The sequence below is a fragment of the Moschus berezovskii genome, chromosome 5, assembly GCF_049115385.1.
Source record: "Moschus berezovskii isolate FMDL1 chromosome 5, NW_MosBer_1.0, whole genome shotgun sequence".
NCBI classification, from domain to species: Eukaryota; Metazoa; Chordata; class Mammalia; order Artiodactyla; family Moschidae; genus Moschus; species Moschus berezovskii.
The window spans coordinates 102,254,036-102,280,392 of NC_142464.1; the positions used below are offsets into that span (position 1 = coordinate 102,254,036).

At 41.7% G+C, this 26,357-nt stretch overlaps 1 protein-coding gene and 1 non-coding gene across 2 annotated transcripts in view; one reads left to right on the forward strand and one right to left on the reverse strand.

Moving 5' to 3' along the window:
* Window positions 1–26,357, forward strand: part of FRAS1 (Fraser extracellular matrix complex subunit 1) — a 533,887-nt gene that overhangs the window by 106,059 nt on the left and 401,471 nt on the right. The window lies entirely within an intron of this gene.
* On the reverse strand, window positions 11,744–11,816 carry TRNAE-CUC (transfer RNA glutamic acid (anticodon CUC)). Its single transcript has one exon. It is a non-coding gene; the product is annotated as a tRNA-Glu (tRNA).

Below are 26,357 nucleotides of genomic sequence, written 5' to 3' on the forward strand. Positions count from 1 at the left end.
TTGTTTTAATGACTGGATTAAGAAATCTAACAGGACTGCTGGCTCAGAATAAGAACTTAATCAGTTCAGTTCAGTCGCTCAGTCGTGACCTAGTCTTTGCAACCCCATGAATCACAGCTCGCCAGGCCTCCCTGTCCATCACCAACTCCCGGAGTTCACTCAAACTCAAGTCCATCGGGGTCGGTGATGCCATCCAGTCATCTCATTCTTTGTCATCCCCTTCTGCTCCTGCCCCCAATCCCTCCCAGCATCAGAGTCTTTTCCAGTGAGTCAACTCGTCGCATGAGGTGGCCAAAGTATTGGAGTTTCAGCTTCAGCATCAGTCCTTCCAATGAACACCCAGGACTGATCTCCTTTAGAATGGACTGGTTGGATCTCCTTGCAGTCCAAGGGACTCTCAAGAGTCTTCTCCAGCACCACAGTTCAAAAGCATCAATTCTTCGGCGTTCGGCTTTCTTCACAGTCCAACTCTCACATCCATACGTGACCACGGGAAAAACCAAAGCCTTGACTAGACGGACCTTGGTTGGCAAAGTAATGTCTCTGCTTTTTAATATGCTATCTAGATTGGTTATACCTTTCCTTCCAAGGAGTAAGCATCTTTTAATTTCATGGCTGCAATCAGCATCTTCAGTGATTTGGGAGCCCCCCAAAATAAAGTCTGACACTATTTCCACTGTTTCCCCATCTATTTCCCATGAAGTGATGGGACCAGATGCCATGATCTTAGTTTTCTGAATGTTGAGCTTCAAGCCAATCTTTTCACTCTCCTCTTTCACTTTCATCAAGAGGCTTTTGAGTTCCTCTTCACTTTCTGCCATAAGGGTGGTGTCATCTGCATATCTGAGGTTATTGATATTTCTCCCGGCAATCTTGATTCCAGCATGTGCTTCTTCCAGCCCAGCGTTCCTCATGATGTACTCTGCATATAAGTTAAATAAGCAGAGTGACAATATACAGCCTTGACATACTCCTTTTCCTATTTGGAACCAGTCCGTTGTTCCATGTGCAGTTCTAACTGCTGCTTCCTAACCTGCATACAGGTTTCTCAAGAGGCAGGTCAGGTGGTCTGGGATTCCCATCTCTTTCAGAATGTTCCACAGTTTATTGTGATCCACACAGTCAAAGGCTTTGGCATAGTCGATGAAGCAGAAATAGATGTTTTTCTGGAACTCTCTTGCTTTTTCCATGATCCAGTGGATGTTGGTAATTTGATCTCTGGTTCCTCTGCCTTTTCTAAAACCAGCTTAAACACGTTATCTATTTACTTTTAAATAAAGCATCTTTAGTGCTATTTTTTTTCTGGTGCATTATTGTATGCTGGGAATGTCTACATTATCTGTCTGAAGTAAGGTTGTAAAACTCTGCCCTAGGAACTGCTCTTGTACTAAATTTCAACTTTGAAAATTTCATCTAAAACCATAGATCTTCATCTGTAAAATGAGGAGACTACTTTTTGTCCTCTACCTTGTAGGGCAAAACAAGATAGAAATTTTGTAGTGATAATTGAGGATTTCAATAGGAAAAATGCTGAAAAGACTTTGTCTTCCATAAATGAATTTGATGATAAATTTTATCGTCCATTTTACAATTTCCAATTACATGCATTTCCCAAGCATTGGTAATCAAATACAGAAAAGCATGAATGTCAAGTTGTGGCCCAAAGATATGCAAACAGCTAATTTATTATATGGAAATATGTTCTTACTGTGTCTCTTATAATTTATGTTATTTTTTAAAATTTATTTTTATTTGGAGGATAGTTACTTTATAATGTTGTGTAGGTTTCTGCCGTATAACAGTGTGAATTAGCCTTAAGTACTTGGATACAATGTCAAAAACGACAGAATGATCTCTGTTCGTTTCCAAGGCAAACCATTCAGTATTACAGTAATCCAAGCCTATGTCCCAATCAGTAACGCCGAATAAGCCAAAGTTGAATGGTTCTATGAAGACCTACAAGACCTTTTAGAACTAACATTCGAAAAAGTTGTCCTTTTCATTATAGGGGACTGGAATGCAAAAGTAGGAAGTCAAGAAACACCTGGAGTAACAGGCAAATTTGGCCTTGGAGCACGGAATGAAGCAGGGCAAAGGCTAATAGACTTTTGCCAAGAGAACGCACTGGTCATAGCAAACACCCTCTTCAACAACACTAGAGAAGACTCTACACATGGACATCACCAGATGGTCAACACCGAAATCAGATTGATTATATTCTTTGCAGCCAAAGATGGAGAAGCTCTATACAGTTAGCAAAAACAAGACCAGGAGCTGCCTGTGGCTCAGATCATGAACTCCTTATTGCCACATTCAGACTGAAGACAGTAGGGAAAACCACTAGACCATTCAGATATGACCTCAATCAAGTCCCTTATGATTATACAGTGGAAGTGAGGAATAGATTTAAGGGACTAGATCTGATAGATAGAGTGCCTGATGAACTCAGGACGGAGGTTCGTGACATTGTACAGGAGACAGGGACCAAGACCATCCCCATGGAAAAGAAATATAAATGGCATTATTTTGAGAGAGGGATAACTTAGGTATGGCATTGGGTTTTTTTTCTTTTTGCAGCCTGAGGCAGTTGTAAAATAACTTAATGTAGCTTTTTACAACTGTGTATTCTATAGTATTTTTTCATTTGGTGAAATTTTAACTGTTAATGTTTTTGGCATTGTGCTTTGTACCATTTATTAAATAAAAATTTATAAAAAAAGAAAAAACTATTTTCATTAAACAAACAAAAAAAAAGAAAAGCAAAATGGCTGTCTGAGGAGGCCTTACAAATATCTGTGAAAAGATGAGAAGCGAAAAGCAAAGGAGAAAAGAAAAGATATAAGCATCTGAATGCAGAGTTCCAAGGAATAGCAAGGAGAGATAAGAAAGCCTTCCTCAGTGATCAATGCAAAGAAATAGAGGAAAACAACAGAATAGGAAAAACAAGACATCTCTTCAAGAAAATTAGAGATTCCAAGGGAACATTTCATGCAAAGATGGGCTCGATAAAGGACAGAAATGATATGGACCTAACAGAAGCAGAAGATATTAAGAAGAGGTGGCAAGAATACACAGAAGAACTGTACAAAAAAGATCTTCACGAGCAAGATAGGCACGATAACGTGATCACTGACCTAGAGCCAGACATCTTGGAATGTGAAGTCAAGTGGGCCGTAGAAAGCATCACTACGAACAAAGCTAGTGGAGGTGATGGAATTCCAGTTGAGCTATTTCAAGTCTTGAAAGATGATGCTGTGAAAGTGCTGCACTCAATATGCCAGCAGATTTGGAAAACTCAGCAGTGGCCACAGGACTGGAAAAGGTCAGTCTTCATTCCAATCCCAAAGAAAGGCAATGCCAAAGAAGATCGCACAATTGCACTCATCTCACACGCTAGTAAAGTGATGCTCAAAATTCTCTAAGCCAGGCTTCAGCAATATGTGAACCGTGAACTCCCAGATGTTCAAGCAGGTTTTAGAAAGGGCAGAGGCACCAGAGATCAAATTGCCAACATCCGTTGGATCATGGAGAAAGCAAGAGAGTTCCAGAAGAGCATCTATTTAGGCTTCATTGACTATGCCAAAGCCTTTGACTGTGTGGATCACAATAAACTGTGGAACATTCTGAAAGAGATGGGAATACCAGACCACCTGACCTGCCTCTTGAGAAACCTGTATGCAGGTCAGGAAGCAACAGTTAGAACTGCACATGGTTCTACAGACTGGTTCCAAATAGGAAAAGGAGTACGTCAAGGCTGTATATTGTCATCCTGCTTATTTAACTTATATGCAGAGTACATCATGAGGAACACTGGGCTGGAAGAAGCACATGCTGAAATCAAGATTGCCGGGAGAAATATCAATAACCTCAGATATGCAGATGACACCACCCTTATGGCAGAAAGTGAAGAGGAACTCAAGAGCCTCTTGATGAAAGTGAAAGAGGAGAGTGAAAAGGTTGGCTTGAAGCTCAACATTCAGAAAACTAAGATCATGGCATCTGGTCCCATCACTTCATGGGAAATAGATGGGGAAACAGTGGAAACAGAGTCAAACTTTATTTTTTGGGGCTCCAAAATCACTGCAGATGGTGATTGCAGCCATGAAATTAAAAGATGCTTACTCCTTGGAAGGAAAGGTATGACCAACCTAGATAGCATATTAAAAAGCAGAGACATTACTTTGCCAACAAAGGTCTGTCTAGTCAAGGCTATGGTTTTTCCCAAGGTCATGTATGGATGTGAGAGTTGGACCGTGAAGAAAGCTGATCGCTGAAGAATTGATGCTTTTGAACTGTGGTGCTGGAGAAGACTCTTGAGAGTCCCTTGGACTGCAAGGAGATCCAACCAGTCCATTCTAAAGGAGATCAGTCCTGGGTGTTCATTGGAAGGACTGATGCTGAAGCTGAAACTCCTATACTTTGGCCACCTCGTGCGAAGAGTTGACTCAGTGGAAAAGACTCTGATGCTGGGAGGGATTGGGGGCGGGAGGAGAAGGGGACGACAGAGAATGAGATGGCTGGATGGCATCACCGACTCGATGGACTTGAGTTTGAGTGAACTCCGGGAGTTGGTGACGGACAGGGAGGCCTGGCGTGCTGTGATTGATGGGGTCGCAAAGAGTTGGACACGACTGAGCGACTGAACTCAATTGAATTGAACTGAACACATCTATAACCCCGCTCTTGAACCTCTCTCCCCTCCCTACCCATCCCATCCCTCTAGGTTGTCACTGAGCACCGAGTTTAGCTCCCGGGAGTATGTAGCTACTTCCCACTAGTTATCTGTTTTACACATGGTCGTGTATATGTTTCAGTGCTACTCTCAATTCATCCCACCCTCTCTTTCCCCTGATGGTATGGAGAAAAGGAAATGCTCTTGCACTGTTAGTGAAAATGTAAATGATACAGTCACTATGGAGAACAGTATGAAAATTCCTTAAAAACGTAGGAATAAAACCACCATCAGTTCAGTTCAGTTCAGTTCAGTTGCTCAGTCGTATCCGACTCCTTGCGACCCCGTGAATCACAACACGCCAGGCCTCCCTGTCCATCACCAACTCCTGGAGTTCACTCAAACCCATGTCCATCGACTCGTGATGCCATCCAGCCATCTCAGTCTCTGTTGTCCCCTTCTCCTCCTGCCCCCAATCCTTCCCAGCATCAGGGTCTTTTCCAGTGAGTCAACTCGTCGCATGAGGTGGCCAAAGTATATGACCCAGCAATCCCACTGCTGGGCACATACCCTGAGAAAACCATAATTTAAGGAGATGCATGTACCACAATGTTCTTTGCAGCACTATTTACAATAGCCAGGACATGGAAGCGACCCAGATGTCCATCAACAGTTGAGTGGATAAAGAAGCTGTGGTACATATATACAATGAAATATTCAGTTCAGTTCAGTCGCTCAGTCGTGTCCGACTCTCCGCGACCCCATGAATCACAGCACGCCAGGCCTCCCTGTCCATCACCAACTCCCGGAGTACACTCAAACTCATGTCCACAGAGTCGGTGATGCCATCCAGCCATCTCATTCTCCGTCGTCCCCTTCTCCTCCCGCCCCCAACCTTTCCCAGCATCAGAGTCTTTTCCAGTGAGTCAACTCGTCTCATGAGGTGGCCAAAGTATTGGAGTTTCAGCTTTAGCATCAGTCCCTCCAATGAACATCCAGGATTGATCTCCTTTAGAATGGACTGGTTGGATCTCCTTGCAGTATAAGGGACTCTCAAGAGTCTTCTCCAACACCACAGTTCAAAAGCATCGATTCTTCGGCGATCAGCTTTCTTCACAGTCCAACTCTCACATCCATACATGACCACAGGAAAAACCATTGCCTTGACTAGACAGACCTTGGTCGGCAAAGTAATGTCTCTGCTTTTTAATATACTATCAAGGTTGGTCATAACTTTCCTTCCAAGGAGCAAGCGTCTTTTAATTTCATGGCTGCAATCAGCATCTGCAGTGATTTTGGAGCCCAAAAAAACAAAGTCTGACACTGTTTCCACTGTTTTTCCATCTATTTCCCATGAAGTGATGGGACCAGATGCCATGATCTTTGTTTTCTGAATGTTGAGCTTCAAGCCAACCTTTTCACTCTCCTCTTTCACTTTCATCAAGAGGCTTTTGAGTTCCTCTTCACTTTCTGCCATAAGGGTAGTGTCATCTGCATATCTGAGGTTATTGATATTTCTCCCAGCAATCTTGATTCCAGCTTGTGCTTCTTCCAGCCCAGCGTTCCTCATGATGTACTCTGCATATAAGTTAAATAAGCAAGGTGACAATATACAACCTTGACGCACTCCTTTTCCTATTTGGAACCAGTCTGTTGTTCCATGACCGGTTCTAACTGTTGCTTCCTGACCTGCATACAGGTTTCTCAAGAGGCAGGTCAGGTGGTCTGGGATTCCCATCTCTTTCAGAATGTTCCACAGTTTATTGTGATCCACACAGTCAAAGGCTTTGGCATAGTCAATGAAGCAGAAATAGATGTTTTTCTGAAACTCTCTTGCTTTCTCCATGATCCAGCGGATGTTGCCAATTTGATCTCTGGTGCCTCTGCCTTTTCTAAAACCTGCTTGAACATCTGGGAGTTCACGGTTTACATACTGCTGAAGCCTGGCTTGGAGAATTTTGAGCATGACTTTACTAGCGTGGGAGATGAGTGCAATTGTGCGGTAGTTTGAGCATTCTTTGGCATTGCCTTTCTTTGGGATTGGAATGAAGACTGACCTCTTCCAGTCCTGTGGCCACTGCTGAGTTTTCCAAATCTGCTGGCATATTGAGTGCAGCACTTTCACAGCATCATCTTTCAAGACTTGAAATAGCTCAACTGGAATTCCATCACCACCACTAGCTTTGTTCGTAGTGATGCTTTCTAAGGCCCACTTGACTTCACATTCCAAGATGTCTGGCTCTAGGTCAGTGATCACATTATCGTGACTATCTTGGTCGTGAAGATCTTTTTTGTACAGTTCTTCTGTGTATTCCTGCCACCTCTTCTTAATATCTTCTGCTTCTGTTAGGTCCATACCATTTCTGTCCTTTATCGAGCCCATCTTTGCATGAAAAGTTCCCTTGGAATCTCTAATTTTCTTGAAGAGGTCTCTTGTTTTTCCTATTCTGTTGTTTTCCTCTATTTCTTTGCATTGATCACTGAGGAAGGCTTTCTTATCTCTCCTTGCTATTCTTTGGAACTCTGCATTCAGATGCTTATATCTTTCCTTTTCTCCTTTGCTTTTCGCCTCTCTTCTTTTTACAGCTATTTGTAAGGCCTCCTCAGACAGCCATTTCGCTCTTTTGCATTTCTTTTCCATGGGGATGGTCTTGGTCCCTGTCTCCTGTACAATGTCACGAACCTCCGTCCAGAGTTCATCAGGCACTCTATCAATCAGATCTAGTCCCTTAAATCTATTTCTCACTTCCACTGCATAATCATAAGGGATTTGATTGAGGTCATATCTGAATGGTCTAGTGGTTTTCCCTACTTTCTTCAATTTAAGTCTGAACTTCGCAATAAGGAGTTCATGATCTGAGCCACAGTCAGCTCCTGGTCTTGTTTTCGCTAACTGTATACAGCTTCTCCATCTTTGGTTGCAAAGAATATAATCAATCTGATTTCGGTGTTGACCATCTGGTGATGTCCATGTGTAGAGTCTTCTCTTGTGTTGTTGGAAGAGGGTGTTTGCTATGACCAGTGCATTCTCTTGACAAAACTCTATTAGCCTTTGCCCTGCTTCATTCCGTGCTCCAAGGCCAAATTTGCCAGTTACTCCAGGTGTTTCTTGACTTCCTACTTTTGCATTCCAGTCCCCTATAATGAAAAGGACATCTTTTTTGGGTGTTAGTTCTAAAAGGTCTTGTAGGTCTTCATAGAACCGATTAACTTCGGCTTCTTCAGCATTACTGGTTGGGGCATAGGCCTGGATTACTGTAATATTGAATGGTTTGCCTTGGAAACGAACAGAAATCATCCTGTCATTTTTAAGATTGCATCCAAGTACTGCATTTCGGACTCTTTTGTTTACCATGATGGCTACTCCATTTCTTCTAAGGGATTCCTGCCCACAGTAGTAGATATAATGGTCATCCGAGTTAAATTCACCCATTCCAGTCCATTTTAGTTCACTGATTCCTAGAATGTCGACATTCACTCTTGCCATCTCCTGTTTGACCACTTCCAATTTGCCTTGATTCATGGACCTAACATTCCAGGTTCCTATGCAATATTGCTCTTTACAGCACCGGACCTTGTTTCTATCATTGGTCACATCCACAACTGGGTATTGGTTTTGCTTTTGCTCCATCCCTTTATTCCTTCTATAATATTACTCAGCCTTAAAAAGGAATGAGTTTGAGTCAGTTGAATTGAGATGGATGTACCTAGAGCCTGTTACACAGAGTGAAATAAGTCAGAAAAAGAAAAACAAATGTTGTGTATTAATGCATATATATATGGAATCTAGAAAGATGGTACTAATGAATCTGTTTGCAGGACAGGAATAGTGATGCAGCCATAGAGATCAATGTTATTTTTCTTGAAGTTTCATTTTACTTCTTGATTGAAGGGAAAGCAGGTTTTACTCCTATGCCTAAAAGGAATCCACAAGAAAAATGTTTTTCAATCATCATATATGGATAAAGCACTAACTTGGATGATGTTCCACATCAACAGGAGTTTATGATAATGTCCTTCCTTTCTGTTCCTTGTTCTTCTGGAAAAATTTGGTTTTAAGTGGGAAGAGATTGAAATGATGACATGGGACCTATTTTTTTGGATCCAGAATTGCTATTGTTTTACACCATAGGAATTCTACATCACTGAGCACCCACTGTCCTTTCTGAGGAGGCAGAAAGCAGTATTTCACTGTTGTAAATGAAGATTGAAAGTGATGGGTGACATTTGAGGCAAACATCCTTTTAAATGATTGTAAAAACGCAAATCTCTCTCAGCTGGAGGGTTTTCAATGTAGAGGATCTTGTAAATTTTGTCTGGCTACCACTGACATTGTTGTTACATTTATTCCATTTCTGTCACTGCCTGTTAGGTGAATGTTTGACTCTTATCTGATAACTTTGGAAACCCAAGTTATTTCTCCTGAGGCTATCAGGCAGAGGAGCCTTTCAGAAGCTGGTTGGTTCTAAAGTATGAAACTGCTTTTTCTGAAGGGAAGACAAAGTTTTAGTTCCTTGCTATGTCAGTGTAAGGTGAAAGTGTTAGTCACTAAGTCGTGTCCGACTCTTTGTGTCCCCATGGACTGCAGCCCGCCTGGCTCCTCTGTCCATGAGTGGGTAGCCATTCCTTTCTCCATGGGATCTTCCCAACCCAGGGATCGAACCCTGGTCTCCTGCATTGCAGGCAGATTCTTTACCACCTGTTATTAGTGTAAACGATCCTATATTTGGGGAAAGAATAAAATGGAATTATGTAAGAAAAGTAAGTTCTGAGTATTTATTCCAGTTGTTTCCATAACTAACTTTTAAGAAACAATTTGTGGGATGAGCTCTTCTCATCTCTAGCCTTTTCCAGGATCGATCATGGATGCTATGAAGCTCTGGTACTTGAAGAGGTATGAAACCAAGAAGCAACAGCAGATGACACAATTTTGCTTACTGCTTGTCTCTAGAAAACAAACCTCAAACCCAGACAACATTCTCAGTGGGGGAGAATGGGTACATGTATATGTATGGCTGAGTCCCTTTGCTGTTTACGTGAAATTATCACAACATTGTTAATCAGTTATACCCCAATACAAAAAAAAAAAAAGAATCATTAGCCCCAAATAAAAAGATACCAAAGACACCACTCTTAATGGAGACTCTTGGAGCACTGCCCCACTCTATAAAAAATATTTTATTCATATTTTTTCATTCCATTTTTATTCATCTTTTTATGAGTAAATTTATGTGCATAGACCTTTATTTATATAGATGTGTACCTTCAAGTAATTTATATTTCTAAATCCTTGAAAATTTTGTGTTTTTCTCTCTATTGTATGAAAAATTGATATCCTGTCTCTCACTATTTAAGAAAATCTATTTAAATTTTTGGGTCAAAGATTTCATTTATTCCTGGGGCCAGTTAATCAAGTTACCTGACTATTCCAAGAGTTTTTTTTTTTGTGTGTGAATGATATTTATAATTTCTTTTTCATAGAAACTCACTTTATTAAATGTCTGGTGGTTTGTACCATCCAGAAAGTACAGTCTTTATCAGTTCTCCATAGAAAATTCACCTGCTTGTTTTTGACTTATTTTAATTTTTTGATTGCAGTATAGATTTACAGGATTATACTAGTTTCGGGTTTAGAGCACAGTGACTCAGTATTTTTACAGATTATACTCCATTAAATATTATTACACAATAATGGCTGTCATTCTTTATCTGATACAATATAAACTTGTTGCTTACCTGTTTTATACATAGGAGTTTGTATCTGTTAATCCCATGTATCTAATTTGTCCCACCACCCTCTGTTTCTCCTCTGGTAACCACTAGTTTGTTCTTTATATCTGTGTAGTTGTTGCTGTTTACTTGCTAAATCATGTCTGACTCTTTGTGACCCCATGGAATGTAGCCCACCAGGGCTCCTCTGTCCATGGGATTCTCTAGGCAAGAATAATGGTGTGGGTTGCCATTTCCTCCTCCATGTGAAAGTCTCTCAGTCGTGTCTGACTCTTTGCAACCCCATGGACTATACAGTCCTTGGAATTCTCTGGGCCAGAATACTAGAATGGATAGCCTTTCTCTTCTCCAGGGGATTTTCCTGACCCAGAGATCGAACCCAGGTCTCTTGCATTGCAGGTGGATTTTTTACCAGCTAAGCCACAAAGGAAACCCTGTGGCTCCTCCTCCATATAATGGTTTTATTAGCAGAGATTATAACTTTGTGACTGGTTTCTTTCTAAGTTGTGGGCATTTTCTAATGCAAACCCTCTTTTCTCTCTACCTCTCCCCTACTTGCCAAGGGAACGGTATTTAAATTACAGTGAATGAGGGCTAGATTTCCATTCTAACCCACAATCCTTTGTAACTCATATTGGGGCTGATCTAGAGTGCTCTGGTTTCTTATTGCTTCTTTGGAAAAATTAGTCCCAAGTCATAATGTGACATATGATTTCCTCTATAGCTCCAATATTGACAAAAATAATATTTTCCCTTTCCTTTTGCACTTTTTTCCCTTTCCTTTTCCCCCCGCCCCCCCCCCCACTCCCCACCCCCACCCCAACCCCAGAACATACACACCCCTATCCCCTCCGACCTGGGCAGTGTGAGGAGTTCTAATTCATTTTCTTCCTTTTGGTGCAGAACCATGAAGAAGTTGTGCATGGTCACATCTGACAAAGATGGCAGGGGGAATGGGTTTTTGCTTTGCTTGTTCAACCTCCAGTGTCCCCCAGGTGGGAACTACACTGGGCACCAGGCTGGAACAAAGTGATTGGAAGAGACTGGAGGTTCCTGAAGTAGGAATTCTCAATAGGAATTGAGAGGGGTCAGAGTGGCAGCTCTCGTCAGAGTTCCTGAGGACAAATGTTAAGTCAGTGATAGGATGTGGCAGAGCAAATGGCTAGATTTGCTGCTGAAATGGATTTCAAGGATGGGCAGGAAGGATCACCTTTATATGGGTTGTTCAACATTTTCCAGTGGAGAAGGTGGAGTAGTATTTTGATGATTGAAAGACTATAAAAGGGATATTTTTATTTATTTATTTGGCTGTGCTGAGTGTTAGTTACATGTGAAATCTACTTCCCTGACCAGGGATCGAACCCTGGGCCCCTGTATTGAGAGCACAGAGTCTTAACCACTGGACCACCAGGGAAGTCCCAAAGGGATATTTTTAAAGTGGTATGTTTGTAACTCCAGAGTCACTTATAATGCTTTAGAATAATAAAAGTTCTGACTCAGTTCAGATTAAAGAATATAACAAAAGGAGCAGAAACTGCATTTATGACCAATTAACACAACTAATCTTTTAAAAATTTCATGAAATGTTAAGATGTAGGAAAAGATTTAGAAAGGTTTTGATTTTATTAAAATGCTAGTGTGAATTTAGTACTTATGTAAAACATTAAATTTGTTCTGAAGGGGAAAAAACCTTACCTGAGATAATGCTTTATATAAATGTAAGTTATTACTATATAATGACTTTCCTACACAAGAAATCTAAAGGCTATTTAAAATCTCAGTTTTTATTATGAAAAGTCGAGTATTTTAATGAAGTTGTATTTAAACATGGGCACAGCGTTGTTAATACGTTTTTTTGTTTTAAAAGCTTGGTAATATTTTCCTTTCTTTTTTGTCCTCTTTTTTATGTAGGTCTTTCTAAAAGTAACATCTTATTTTCCTGATTCATCAGCCTGAAGCCAGTCTAAAGTTCTTTCTCAAAATTTCTATTTTCTTGAACCTATTCCTATGGTTTTTTTCTTTAAAGATCACTCTGCTTAAGATTCATTGAGTTATTCATTCATTCATGTCCAATACCAGGCTGTCCAGTTCAGTCGCTCAGTCATGTCCGACTCTTTGCCACCCCATGAATCACAGCACTCCAGGCCTCCCTGTCCATCACCAACTCCCGGAGTTCACTTAAACTCATGTCCATCGAATCGGTGATGCCATCCAGCCATCTCATTCTATGGGTTGTTTATATGGGTTGTTCAACATTTTCCAGTGGAGAAGGTGGAGTAGTATTTTGATGATTGAAAGACTATAAAAGGGATATTTTTATAGTCTTAGAATCCCCAGGTAGAAAAATCAGAGCTTTCTGAGCTAACAGTTTTTCAAAGCTGACTCATGACCTTTCTTTTGACAAATCAGAAATTAAAATACTTTCATCAGTGTCTTTAGCATATAGTAGGAATCCTTGCCTTACCTTTTATAGTATTTTTCAGTGTGTTTTAAACAGTCTTATCTGTGAAAAGCTTCAATAATCCTACATGGGGTGTTCTTTAGTGTCCAGCTCTTATTGGACACTAGTTGTGTTGACTTGAGAAACTCCAAAGATATTTGAAAGTGAAGCAAAGTGTTTTCATTGAAAGCACATCAAACTGCTAAATTAGAAGACCTGAATTGTAATCCTAGCTTTATTAGTGTCTACTTTTATCACTTACCTGCTCAAGACCATGTTTACTAACTTGCAAAATGAAAGCCTATGGGAGATGATTGTTAAGAGTCTATGAGTGCTTGAGTACTATTTCACTTCAGTTGTATCCGACTCTGCAAACCCATGAACTGCAGCACGCCAGGTTACCCTGCCCTTCACCACCTCCCAGGGTTTACTCAAATTCATGTCTATTGAGTCGATGATCCAACCATCTCGTCCTCTATCATCCCCTGCTCCTCCTGCCTTCAGTCTTTCCCAGCATTAGGGTCTTTTCCAACGAGTCAGCTCTGGCAATACCAACTCTGAAGTCTTGGGCAACTCACTTCACCTCTGCAGGAGGGGTGAGGAGAGGAGATTCTTAGGAAAGCAGGCCTCCCTGTCCATCACCAACTCCCGGAGTTCACTCAAACTCATGTCCATCGAGTCGCAGATGCCATCCAACCATCTCATCCTCTGTCATCACCTTCTCCTGCCTTCAATGTTTCCTGGTATCAGGGTGTTTTCTGATGAGTCAGTTCATTGCATCAGGTGGCCAAAGTATTGGAGCTTCAGCTTCAGCACCAGTCCTTCCAATGAACATTCAGGACTGATTTCCTTTAGGAGTGACTGGTTTGATCTCCTTGCTTTCCAAGGGACTCTCAAGAGTCTTCTCCAACACCAAAGAGGCATCAATTCTTCAGCACTCAGCCTACTTTATGATTCAACTCACATCCATACATGATTAATGGAAAAACCTTGGCTTTGACTAGACAGACCTTTGTCGGTAAAGTAATGTATCTGCTTTTTAGTACACTGTCTAGGTTTGTCATAATTTTTGTTCCAAAGATCAAGTGTCTTTTAGTTTCATGGCTGCAGTCACCGTCTGAAGTGATTTTGGAGTCCAAGAAAATAAAGTCTGTCACTGTTTCCAGTTTTTCCCCTCTGTTTGCCAGTAAGTGATGGGACCGGATGCCATGATCTTAGTTTTTAGAATATTGAGTTTTAAATGAGCCTTTTTGCTCTCCTCTTTCACCTTTATCAAGAGGCTCTTTAGATCTTCTTCTTTGCTTTCTGTCATAAGGGTGGTGTCATCTGCTTATTTGAGATTATTGATATTTCTCTTGGCAGTCTTGATTCCAGCTTTTACTTCATCCAGCCTGTCATTTCGCATGATGTACTCTGTATGTAAGTTAAATGAGCAGGATCTTCTTTCTATATATGAGAAGATAGAAGTGCCTGGGCTTGCAGAGATCATTTCTTTCATAAACATCTAGCTATCTGGGTATGATCCTGCTTTCTTTATTGTTTACATGCTAATTCCTTGTTTACAGTAAGAGTTGGTGAATGTGGCAGATGGCAGCCTCTCCCATATCCCCAGCCCCTCAGCACTTACAAGGGAGGAAGTAGCTGATGGCTTCCAAATAGCTGGCTTTGTTTCACCTGGGCACAGAAACTTGCATTTGGAAAAGGCTTGTTTACTGGTAGAGGTAAAGCAGAAAACATTTCATTTCACAATTGTGTTTGCTGGTACTTCTGCAGTTGGCTAACAGGTTGGCTTAAGGGCTGGCTCTCCTGGAATGACCTCTCCAGACTGACTTTTGGCTGGGCAACTAGATGAGAGTTTCATGTAGTTCTTACCATTCCTAAGGCTGCTGCTGCTAAGTCGCTTCAGTTGTGTCCGACTCTCTGTGACCCCATAGATGGCAGCCCACTAGGCTCCCCCGTCCCTGGGATTCTCCAGGCAAGAACACTGGAGTGGGTTGCCATTTCCTTCTCCAATGCATGAAAGGAAATATGAAAGTGAAGTTGCTCAGTCGTGTCTGACTCTTAGCGACCCCATGGACTGCAGCCCACCAGGCTCCTCTGTCCATGGGATTTTCCAGGCAAGAGTACTGGAGTGGCTTGCCATTGCCTTCTCCCATTCCTAAGGCTAGCCTGGGCTTATTCTCTTGACAAAAGCTTGTGTCCCAAGAGTGTGAACCTTGGGATATACAAGGCCTTTTAAAGTGTGTTAATTCTAACACATTTTGTTGGCTGAAGCAAATCTCAAGGCCAGCTCAGATCCATGAGATGGGGAAATAGACTCCAAAGTCTTTTGAAAGGGTGTGGAAACAGGGAGGAGTGAAAAATAATAGTCTGTTCTGCAATAAATTGACTTTCAAGCCCCTTTGAGCTCTAAGATTTTGCTTAATGGATAAGTGATCTAATTGGTTATTTAAATACCTACCACTGTGCTTAGGCACTGAAAGAAATATAAAAGAAAAAGTAACACTTGACTATATGGAAGGCACTTTGCATTTTACAAAATCAGTTTTGCTTTCCAGAGAAACATAAAATAAATGATACCCTTGAGGATCTGGCAATGTGGTTAAGCAAATGAGGCTCATATATTGAAACAGAAAACATTTCCAGACCATCTAATTTTCTTTTGTATGGAAACATGTGAGAGCTACAGGACAGGAGGCAAAAGTGGATTGGAATTTTCTACTAAGTATTGAAGGGTGAGGTGGCAGTGGTTAGATCCAGACTAATCAAACTTTTTTGCTTTTGATTATCCCTTATATTTATACACACAAAGAGAGCAAATGACAGTTTAATTTAATTAAGCTATGGAGAGTTTGCAGATAAATAATTAATCTCAAAACTTGTTTCCTCCTAGTTTAAGGAAGAAGTTATATCTTGACTGCAGAATTTTAGTAAATAAAATCTATTCTCAAAAGAGTGTGAAATTTTTTCAATACTTGCCAAATACTTTAATGGCTTTTTGAATAAAGTAAGTGGGATTAATTTTAACCAGTGGCAGAAGTTGCTAGTTCATTAAAATCCATTTCCCCTTCCTGCATCTCCCAGCCTCTCATGCAGCTAAATATATCATTTGATTAAGTTCTATCTTATGGAATGTGAATAGAAAAACACATGCCACTTCCTGGCTTGTTCCATGAAACCTCCAGGAAGTGCTTTGCCATACTTCCCCTTTTATTGGCATCTGGGTTGGCCATACCCGGAGTGACTTTGGAAGCCCTTGACTGAATGATTGCCTGGAGCACAACGCCTCTTTCAAACAGGAGCATCTGCCCTGGATTATTAACTGAGCAAGGCATGAAATTCTCTGTGTTTATCACAACACATGGTGGACCTATTTGTTTTATCTGTACAGTCTACTGCAACTAATACAATAAATAATGCACTGACTTGTAAAATCAAGATGGGCTAAAGCATAATTTAAGAGTTTTCTAGACCATCTTCTCTATCTACAGATATTACTTTTGATACAAAGTTGAGTCCATCAAACATTTATTGACTTTTCCATCTACAGAAGTCTGAGCTCATTGCTGAAGACAGAACTGAGTAAGACTATTTCTGCTTCAGAGAGTGCACGATCTCATAGGAGAAATACGTATATAAAAGAATGATTAATATGCAGTGTAGTAAACCTATTTTGTGGTATTGTTGTTGTTTAGTGTCTAAGTCCTGCCTGACTCCTTTGCATCTCCATGGACTGTAGCCTATCAGGCTCCTCTGTCCATGGGATTTCCCAGACAAGAATACTTTAGCGGGTTGCTGTTTACCCAGGGATTGAAACCAGGTCTTCTGCACTGAAGGTATATTCTTTACTCCTGAGCCACTGGGGAAGCCCATTTTGAGGTACAAGCTAAGTTATTTTACTATAGAGACCCTACTATTTAGTGACTCAAACAAGATAAAAAATTCTTTTTTGAGGGGATTCAGAGTAAGGTGGACAATCCAAGGTGGGTAGGTAGCTCTACTCTAGAGAGTTGTAATGTCAATACTGATACGAATTATTTCTATAGATTTTTATTAATAATGATCATTCCAAGTCCTTAGGTGTAATCACTTCTTTAATAGTTACAAAACCCATATGAACTCGGTCCTGTTTACTTTCCCATTTTACAAATAAGAAAATCTAGGCACAAGTTGCTTAAATTACCCAAGTTCATATAGCTAGGATAGGACTTAGCAGGACTTTGAACCAAGCAACGTGACCCTAGGCTGTTAACCATCACGCTCTACTTTGATAAGCAAGCTGATGCAATGAGCAGTCATTGTAGTAGGGGGACAGCCATTGATCTTGGTGACAGTTGACATACTTTTAAAGCATTTTCTATTAGCACTCATGAACTTGGCTTGTAATGGTGGACTTGGTGCCTGTGGTTATGCTACATACGTTTGTATCAGGCTTCTTTGAGGCAGTTCTGATTTTTGTGGGTTTCTATTTTGTTCTGCAGTCAATGAAGTTTCTACGAGTTCAAAAAAATTAGTGATGACTATTTGCATATAGTCTTTCCAAGCTGAGTCTTTGTGGCTCTCAAACCTCTTCAGAATGTGGAATACTGACCTTCATTCACTAAGTGCTTGACAATTGACTTCTTGCTGAGCGAATATAGAGTAATACTCTATGTAGAGTTCATCTCCTAAATGCCGTCAGAAGCATTCTGTATAGGCCTCTCCTTGTCCTCTGTGTTTGCCCTACAGCTGTCACTCAGACGACGGTGTCTGAATGTTCATCTCTCTCAGATACTCCTTAAAGAAGATTGAAAATGATTTTTCATAGTGTGTTTGCTTTTTTCTCCTATAATGTTCACACAAGACGGTTCCTCAAATATAAACCTAATCTGAAACCTCAAGTTCTCTTTTCAGTGTGTGTGTGCTCAGTTGTGTCCGACTCTTTGCAACCTCAATCTGTGGAATGTTCCAGGCAAGAATACTGGAGCGAGTTGCCATCTCCTACTTTGGGGCATCTTCCCAACCCAGGGATTGAACCAGCATGTCTTGGTTTCCTCCTTTGGCAGGCAGATTCTTTACCGCTAGTGCCACCTGTGAAGCCCCACAGTCAAAATGTGCAAAGTGCCATTTTTTACACCTGTCCATTAAACTTTTTCATTTAATCAGAGTACTGAATTTTCTTGTCTGAGACTTGAGGCGCAGCCAGAGCGTGTCCCCGGCCTTGACGCATTGACTTTCAAGTGGGGATAATTTTAGTTTTCCTTAAAATATTGTGACTGCTGTCCTACTTTTCTCGTTCTCCTGTGGTCATTTTCTCCTGTGGGAATAAGAGTGGATAGAGTGAATCCTGAGCATCCCACCTGTTGCATCCCGAATGCCTCTGGTGAGAAACCAGCTCTTGATAAAGAGGCTAGGCAGGTGCTAAAAGCTTCTTGGAGATGCTTTCTCCCCAGGGCCACTGCATCTAGTTAATGCTGAACCTTGTTGGATTTTGTGAGGGTGCTCTGTGTGCAATGTCTGGCAAGACAGAATAAAGGAAGGAACTGGGCAGTGTCAATTTACTCTAGTTGGCAACTCTTCACTGGCAACTTCAGATGTAAATTATGATCCAGGTTGGGACTTCTGCATATTCTACAAGAAGGGTTCTGAAAGTCCAAAAGGCCTAACAAGAGAGTTGTAAGTTTACAGGCTGCACTTTTATCCTTTGAGTATAATTGACTTGAGCCATTTAGGAATGAATTAAGTCCTTTTTCTCAGTTATCATGCAGTCATCATCTTTGCCCAAACAAACTTACTGTGGTCAGTCAGGAAGTGAATGGGGAGCTGGGAATTCCAGGTTGCCCGACCGGGTCTACTTTTCTCTAGCCACGTTACTTTGGGCAAGTTGTTTTACTTCTGTTCTTTCTCCCTACAGCAAAGCTAATTTTGGCTCATGGAACTCATGAGCTGGTGCAGGGGGTGGCATGGAGAGAGTTTGAATCTGTTCTCTGCCACTCACCCAGTATAACCTTGGTCAGGTTGGTTAATCTCTCAACTTAGGTGCCACCTCTCAGATGGGGAGAGGCATGTACACGTCACAGGACTGTTACACGGATTAGGTAAGGCTATGCCCAGACATCACCAAGCACATTATCTAGCACATTTGTTGTTGTTGTTCAGCTGCTAAGTGGTGTCTGACTCTTTGCAACCCCATGGACTGCAGCACGCCAGTCTTCCCTGACCCCACTGTCTCTTGGAATTGACTCAAATTTATGTCCATTGAGTCAGTGATGCACATCTAGCACATAATAGGTGCCTATTAAATTCTAGTTGCTATGTTTCATTATTATTATTACTAGCTGTTATCAAGTTTTCAAACTGGGTGAGTTGCTGGCAAAATAGCAGCAGAGGTGCAAGGCATGTTCTTTTGTAAAAAGATCATGCCTCTTGCTATGTAAAAGTGTTATTTTCTAATGCAATAGTAATCATTATATTTATATTGGAAGGTGTTTCTTCAGAAACTTATTTTCACAAATAAAAGAGAATAACTTCAGACGTCTTCTGAGATGAGAATTAGTGTGTCATAGCAGAAAGAACATGAGATTCAGGAGTTGCCCAGATCTCGCCTTAAATTCTGGCACTACCATGTACCTTGGAAAAGTACCTTGTGACCTTGGAAAAGTTAATCATACCTCTAAACCTCAGTTTATGCGTTCATAAAACAAAGATGAGATGATAATGTTCATATAAATAAGACTCATTCTGAGAATTAGAGCTAGTATATAAAGTTGGTTACATCTTATGCATACTGCACAATTAACTAATAGAACACAGCAGGGTTTTGCTGTGTACTTTCTTAAGGTGTGTTGAATTCCACCTTGAACTTCCAAGACCCCCCGATTATGTTGTCTGTTGTTCTGCTCTTAAAGCACCCTTCCTTCATGGAACTTAACCACAATCTGAGGGGACTTCCCTGGTCATCCAGTGGTTAAAAACCTGCCTTCCAATGCAGGGGATGTGTGTCTGATCCCTAGTCAGGCGACTAAAATCCCACATGCCTGGGAGCAACTAAGCCGGCGCACCGCAACTAGGGAAGACCGTGCTCTGGAGCTAAGTGCCCTCACACAATCATGATGAAGACCCAGCAGCCGGGAGTTTAAAAGTTAATTAATTAAAAAAATCACAGTGTGTCTTCCTCGTTGTATTTGCGTATTTGTTGATGATCTATCTTTTCCCGTTGGGCTGAGGGCTGTCTGTTCATCATTATATAGCAAACATACTGCCTGGCACATAGTTAGTGCTCAGTACATCTTTGTTAAATGACTGGATGAAAGAACAGCCAACAACTAATGCTGGTGTTTCTCCTCTGTAAGCACACACCACTTTTTGTCACTTCATTTCATATTGCCTTGTAACATCACTTGTTGTCTTATTAGTTAGCTCTTGTAAGATTGCTAATTATTTTCTTATACTCTCTGATTGGTTGTAAACCCTTGCAGAGCTGGAGCCCTAGACTAGTCCTGCATCCCCACACACAGTACAGTGCTTGACACAGTCATTATTTGTTGAATAAATGAACCAGAAAAGGAGAAAAAAATCATTATTCTGAAGATGTCACCCAAGATGAAATGTCTGGAGGTCAGTTTGAGTTCAGCCTTCTTTGTTGTTCCTATCTATTGCATTGTAATTGGGCTTCCCTGGTGGCTCAGATAGTACAGAATCTTGACTGCAGTGCAGAGACCCAGGTTCAGTCCCTGGGTTCAGAACATTCCCTGGAGGAGGAAATGGCCACCCACTCCAGTAGTCTTGCCTGGAGAATTCCATGGGTGGAGGAGCCTGGTGGGCTATAGTCCATGAACTTGCAGAGTCAGACACGACTGAATGCCTAACACTTCATTGTGTTAGTGATAGTGATCATGGAATTCTCCAGGCAAGAATCCTGGAGTGGTAGCCATTGATTAAACCTGGGTCTCCTTCATTGCAGGCAGATTCTTTACCATCTGAGCCACTAGGGAAGCCCTGAGAGATGAGAAGAAAAGCTGTAATGGTCAACTCTCTGACCCAGCCTCACCTTACTTATAGACTCATCCTGGTGATTTGTCTCTTCACTGCTGTGGTGGCCCTGCTCCATGGCCACTCTGTGTCATCAGTAGAAATCCCTCGGGTTTTGAGTTCTTTTTTCTCAGGTTACTTTCCTCCCTCTCTAATGTTGAATGGCTCTTTGGTATCCTTCTGGCTTCCTGCATCCCAGTTCACTCTTTTTTGTCAGTTCTTTTTTTCATTTTTAACGCTGTCTTTAACATTCCTGTCTATCAGCTTTAGTCATATTCAAGTTCAAAGTAAGCCAGCTCCTTCTTTAAGTTTCTTCCTGTGAGCCTTTACTGACCTACCATCAGCTTGAATTTACTTGGCTCTCTTTCTGCCCTGATTTGGTACCTTGAAAACCATGAAATCTATTCTCATCTGAACTCTCACTGTTAGGAAACAGTATTTTATTAATTAAAAGAAGATCCCTATACAACTGCCATTCCACATCTCTGCTTTCCTGAGACTCTCCTGCCTCAACCTTCCTGTGGAGGTGAAGTGATTTGCTCAAGACTTCAGAGCTGGTATTGCCAGAGTTGGGACTTGAACCCCTGAACTCTGACTTCAGAGTCAATTATATTACCTACTGCCTCTTTATATGTTCTGTATGTGCCTGTACAATACATGCAAAATATATACTTGACATAATTTTTTAATGATTTTCTTTTATATAAATATACTATATAATGCTTAAATTCGGGCATCTTACTTTTTTTCACTCAACAACATATTTTGGAGTTGAAGGTATTCTTAAGTCTTCCATCTTTATACCACATTTTTGTCAGATTCCCCTTGGACTCTTTTTGTGGTTTCTCTCACCACCTGATCCATGCCCAGGGTCACACCTGTACGCAGTCTATTTTGCCCAACATATTGTTGTCACTCTTCGACAAGGAAAACAAAATAAGCATACAGCTGTGAAACTACTATCTCCTGTCTGCTACTGGTGTCTCTCTCTAGCACATCACAGTAGCCTTTTCAGTTTCCCCAAGATTTAACTGTGATCTTGCTCCTTCCCTCCATCACATTCTTCTGTGTCTGCTTCCTACTAAATTAAATACAGGCTTCTGGCCCTTAAACCCCTATAAGCCAGCCTTGCCCCATCATTCTAGTTGTAGCTGTACTTACCTGGCACAATTCTCTGTGCTTTTCTATGGCCATTCCTTTTTCATGTCATTGGGATGTATAATCTCAGTTCCTGGACCAGGGATCAAACCCCCATGTCCTGCTTTGAAAGGTGGATTCTCAACCAATGGACTACCAGGGAAGTCTCAATGTAGTTTGTATTGATCGAGTAGGATCATCCAAGAAAAGTTAAGTTATATTTAATACCACTGTTTAAAAACTTTTGTTTCCATTAATTTTATTAGCCTAAAGAACTATTAGTCTGTTGAGATTCTTTTGTGAAGCTTTTGATTGAAAGGCCCTTTGGGACCCCTTTGTATTTTAAAACTATACTTTTCCTCTGAGTGTCATTATTTTGGATTGAATTTAGAGGTGACCATATGATAAAAAATAATGCTTTGTGCCCTCTGTGTGGGTGGCAATATTTTATCCATGATGTCCAACGAAACAGAAGGGCATTGTGAGGTGTTAATTTAGAAGGCGGGTGTTAATATCGGTCCACAGCTGAGGAGTGCTGGAAATATTGGCTTTTTGTTCTGCAGGCTGGTGTATTTCTGACATTGAATCTCCATGCTGTCAGAGGGACAGAATGATAATACCCCAAGTCCTTCTGACATGTTCTGTTATCTTCTTGGAGTTTTGTCACAACTGAAGTCTTACACACTGCCAGTTCTTCCCAAGTTTTCCAGGGAAGTAGTTTGTTTCTATCTTAAGTCAAAACTAGTTGCCAAGAGGTATCTCTGACACTCTCCTAACTACCCTTGAGAGCTCCTTGGGTTTAGGAGTCTTTGGCTGCTCCTGAAAAAGTGTGAAAGTGTTACTAATTCTGTGTCCCATGGACTCACTCTTCAGTCTATGAAATTATCCAGGCATGAATCCTGGAGTGGGTGGTCACTCCCTTCAACAGGGGATCTTCCTGACCCAGGGATTGAACCTGGGTCTCCTGCATTGTGGGCAGACTCTTTACCATCTGAGCCACCAGGGAAGCCCCTCCTGCTCTACCCTAAAAGCTTGGGTATCAACCCCCACCCTCCCACCACTGACAGCCTGGGGTGTCCTCTGCCTAGGGCCCCGTGAACACAAAGTCACATCTCTCTGCTGCTGCTGTGCTCCTCGTGTCTGACCCTTTGTGACCCCGTGGACTGTAGCCCTCCAGGCTCCTCTGTCCGTGGGATTCTCCAGGCAAGAATACTGGAGTGGGTTGTCTTTTCCTTCTCCAGGGGAATCTCCCCGATCCCTCCCGTGTCTCCATAGGAGGCGGATTCTTCATTGCTGAGCCATCAGGGAACAGAGGAGTCTTATTACCTCCAGAGCTGCTGTGGAGAAGTGGGGTCCAGTTTGTCTTTATTCCCAGCCCCCCTCTTTCAGTTTCTTCCCTCTTGGTATCAGCCATCATTTACATAATCTCCTGCAATCCTATGCCCAAGAACTATCTTGTTCTTGAACACAGGAAGCAATTTAGAATTGAAACTGTAAAGTGATATGGCTCTTGCAATTATCCCTTTAGCAGGGATATTTTGACTCTATTGACTTACTTCATCACTACTCATTCTTAACTAACCCACATCTTTGTATAAAGTGCAGAAAGCTGGGACTGTGTTTACTGATTAGTGGTGAAAACCAACAAATCCTAATGGAGGAAACTATTAGGCTTTTTTCAAGACCCATTTTAATTTCCTATTGGGAAACTGGAAAAAGTGCTCCTCACTTAAAATATTGCATTGGAGAGCCATTGTGGATAAAAATGACGGGGCAGTTAAAGCCATAAAAAACATTTCTCTTGGCATTACACTGTTGCTGTCAATGTGCTTAATAATTCTTACTACTGCTTATCATCACTGACTGTGTACACTGAGCTCCGTTGTACAGATGGCATAACTGGGCTCTACGTGACTGGCTCTTGATTACTGCATCCCTCGGTGTCTGCTGCTGTCTCCCAGGCTTCAGCTGAGCACACAACTGCATCTGTGAGATCAGAATAGCAGCTTCTTTTATTTTTAGGACCAATCTCTGCTGCTTAGCCTCTGAATGAGGCTCGTGTGTCCCAGGAGCGCTCCGTAAATTGAATTTTGCGGCGTTCACTGCTTCCACTTGGAAATGTGTTGGCTCATGTTCTCGACTACACGAAATCATGGTCCATTTAGGTCACATAAAACACCTTATTGTTAATTTCGGGCCTGGTGGGCAAAGCTCTGTTAATGCATCTCTTCCGTATTTGGTATGTTTATGAGACCTGCTTAACAAAGAGGTGAATATCATTTGAATATGCAGGAGGATTATGTGTCTGAAGAGAAGATAATAAGGGGACAGCTGGATGGATAATAATGCTGCCTGTCAATGGCAGCAGCAAATGCATGATTCCTGTGCATACCTCATACCCCCACCCCTTCCATCACAAGACCCTTTGTTTTCCTGTAACCAGGAGTGGTTATCTATCTTGAAAGTGAAAGTGGAATTTGATCAATCTTGTCTGACTCCTGTCCGACTCCATGGATTGTACCCTGCCAGGCTTCTCTGTCCATGGAATTCTCCAGGCAAGAATATTGGAGTGGGTAGCCATCTCCTTCTCTAGGGGATCTTCCCGACCCAGGGATTGAACTCAGGTCTCGTGCATTGCAGGTGGATTCTTTGCTGTCTGAGTCATTATCTGTCTTGTGTATAACCAGTACAGAGGAGAGGGGGAGAGGGAAAAGATAGCAGAGGTGTATTCATTCCTCTGTCTCAAAAAATGCTGAGCATACCAGTTGTCTAACAATTAAGATAAGCCAAGTATTTGGCTGACTAGTACTGGTCGACTTCAGGCGCTAAAGTAGCCTGGACTATAATTTGTCTTGGGGATAAAATGACAGGATTATAAATCTTTAACTAGGCCCTCTTAACTCTAGTAGGATGGAAAGCTGAATTAGGTCAGAAGTCTCAGGGAAGAGAATACAGGCTAAATCTTGAGCCATTTGCTTGAAGTGGGAATACCTGTGTAAGAATGGTGGGGCTGGATGTTTTCATTTGGAAACAAAATATAAACCCTAAATGTAAATCACTGAATTTTCTCCTAGCCGCATACAAATAATGCATTACACTCATGCCCAGTGTTATTGAGGCAGAAAGGCATTACTGTATTCAGTAATGTGCTGTGAAGATTTTCATTATTGAATCTCAGCAGGCTTGATTCTAGGCAGAAAGATGCAGTACGTGAAATCAGCTTTTGTTGTTTCCAGCAAAGGCAGCCACTCCTCTCTGCTGGCCACAACCTGACACTGCCCAGCAGAATTCTGGCCCCTTGTCCCATTGCCTGGGGTCTGTTTTTGATGGAGAGGCAGGTCTCTCTTTGGGCTATTTTAGTGCTCATGTTCTTAGCTCCCATCAGTTAAACTCCTACTGTGTGCCTGCTGCTGGGTAAGGTGCTCAACACACATTCTGCCTTTTATGTTTGCACCCGGGTGGTGAGCGCTTTCCTTGACATTGTTCTGCCCTCCTCGGTCTCCCACCATTTCCTCTCGCCTCTGACATCCCTCCCAGGGACATGTTTACTACTCAGGGACCACATTTCCACAAATGAAACTCTTAGAACTTCCAAGCAGAAAACCAAGCCAACATATTTGTCTGGGATAATACTTGAAGTGAAGTGAAGTGAAAGTCACTCATTCGTGTCTGACTCTGCGACCCCATGGACTATACAGTCCATGGAATTCTCCAAGCCAGAATACTGGAGTGAGTAGCCTTTCCCTTCACAAGGGGATCTTCCCAACCCAGGGATCAAACCCAGGTCTCCCTCATTGCAGGCGGATTCTTTACCAGCTGAGCCACAAGGGAAGCCTATACTTAATAGTCATTAAACGTTAACTGTATGCCAGACCCTCTGCTTAAACATTCCATCTCACTTAATCTTTACAATACCCTCTCAAGGTAGGAACAACCATTTCTAGGTTTTTTTGTTTTTTGAGGTGGGGGAGCTGTGATGACACTTCGTTGTGATTGCGTCACACAGGCTTCTCTAGTTGAGGCACGTGGGCTCAGTAGTTGTGGCACATGGGCTTAGTTGCCCCATGGCATGTGGAATCTTAGCTCCCTGAAGGGATCAAGTTCAAGTCCCCTGCATTGGAAGGTGGATTCTTAACCCCTGGACCACCAGGGAAGTTCCCATCTCTCTTTTATACATGAGGAACTTAGGTTGGAGAGGCCAAGTAGAGTCTCCAGGGCCACTCCAGGGCTAGTAAGTGCTAGCACCAGGCTTTGAGCTTGGGGCTGTCTGCCCTCTGTTCTAATAACCTGCTCTTTCTAACCTGCTTTACTTGTTCTAACAAAGAGCTAGTGAGAGAAAGAGAACGAGTGAGAGAGAGAGGAAAAGTT